Genomic DNA, 2236 nt, shown 5'->3' on the forward strand with positions numbered 1-2236 from the left:
ACAAAAAAACAGCGGAGGGATATATGAAAGGCGTAACGGCTCATAACATCTAACTCAGTATTCATAAACTGGGTTCACAGACAACCCTCTATCTGCTAAACAGACAGATGTGGTCTTTTTTAATCTAGACAGCCGGTACAAACACATAAACAATCATTGCTTTTAAAGATACTACAGGCACCATGGAACTATTTTCAGGAAGTCCATGAATCTTCAACGGCAGTTTAGTAGCATCCACGTGAGCCGGCGAACGCACTACACACCGGCGCAGACACACTATTTACACGCCGCTAACGTGTGCATACTGATGGCAACTCACCATTAGAACATGTCTAATCACAATTAGCAGCACCAAGACGACACTTGATTTATTCACAACTTGAAAAGAAGTGGTGTGTCTTCATAAGAGCTGCACAGAGATACATCGAGATGGTTGCACAATTAAACTGCCCAAAGCATGAGCAAAACTTTGTCTGCAACCTAGAAGGATATGTATTGTCCATTAATCTGTTGATTGTTTTCTCAATTAATCGATTGGTTGTTTGATCTATGGAATTTCAGAAAATTATGAAAATGTCAATCAGTGTTTGACAAAGACCAAAGACCAACATATTAGGTTTACTGTCATAGCAGAAAAAAGAAACACAAAACATCCTAATTTAATAAGCTGGAATCAGAGAACTTAGATTTTTATTACTAAAAAATACTCATATCCATTAATTATCAAATTTGTTGATGACTAATGTAATAGTTGACCTCTAATCAATTTATGTATTCATCACTGCAGCTCTACACTGATGTTTTCCTCTGTACCTGGTTAAAGCTGTGCAGCTGGGGAGAGGGTGTGGGGGTAGTAAATGCTATTTAAACAGATTTACTATGTCATATTTGCTCTCAGTATATAACAAGTTAAGCTTCTGATAGGACTGATAAAAACATTTTGTCATTCCTTCTTTTTTTAAACCTTATTTTCTCCCATTTTTTGTTTTCATGCCTATATGTTTATTTTTGATGTAGCCACTAGGTGTTTTTTCAAACTTAAAATGTGCAGCCAAGAAGCTAGCAAAATGATATAATAGATACATTATATGTAACTTACAACTCAAATTTCCTATTCGCACCAAGCCCATAATAAAGTTGAGGTTATTTTGATGAACACCAGCGTGACTACAAATATTAAGATCGTTTCTACTCAGAATTTGTTATGACATGTCATACTTATCACCAAATTAACCACACACTTTATGAGAGGAGCATGTCAATATTTCAGAGATTTTCTCATTTTCCATTTTATCTGAATTCAAGGTGGGAAAAACATCTAACTGCAATTTCTCTAGCACATACTGCGATTTATAATACAATTTAAAGTCAGGCTTTATTTCAACATTTAATATGCAACATATTTAAAATGTGAAGGCGCATTACCACATTAGAAACATTTAAAATATTAATAGTTTTATATTTTAAGGCAAAGATGAGAATTGAAAGATGCAAATTGCATGATATGTGTATTTATTTTCTTTTTTTTCTTAATGGCATAGAAGATAAGACAATTATCCCAAAAGCTGTGGCTATATTAGATTAAATCAATAATGTAATGGCAATGATTAAAAAAGAAAACAATCTAGATAGGAAAATAATAGGATGGAAACATTCAAAAAAGACGTCCAATAAATACACAATAATTGACAACAAAAATAATGATAATTTAAGTATTATTAGTGCAGTAATGTGTTCATTCATTTATTTGTTGCAGCTGATGAGGGTAAGGTTAATTTTTGTTACTTCACATACTACTGAGTAGGTTGGAAATTTCCCTCAGTCTTATCTCAGTCTGTTTTATTTCTTTTACTGTTTTATCTAATATTTTGTGTTACAATGCTTTGTGAAGCACTTTGAAACCCCTGTTTTGAAAGGTGCTATAGAAATAAAGTTTATTATTATTATTATTATCATCTTAACCTATAAAATGTGACATACCTAGTAAAAAATGGAACATTCATTGAACATTCGTTGCAACTCTAGCAAATGTTCCCTGGAAAAACTTTTTGATGTACCTGGAACGTTTGCTTTTGGGGGGAAAAAAATATGATTTCAGCATTTGCTGACCCCTGAACCGATAGACTTGGGGATACTGTTCCTGACTAATGTTCTTTAACTGTTCTCTTAAGGTCTTCTGAATTTTTTGCAAAATTACCTTCAGGGAACACGTGTTAGGAAAATGTTCCACACAGAC

Source organism: Acanthochromis polyacanthus, chromosome 7 (genome assembly GCF_021347895.1).
Source record: "Acanthochromis polyacanthus isolate Apoly-LR-REF ecotype Palm Island chromosome 7, KAUST_Apoly_ChrSc, whole genome shotgun sequence".
NCBI lineage: Eukaryota > Metazoa > Chordata > Actinopteri > Pomacentridae > Acanthochromis > Acanthochromis polyacanthus.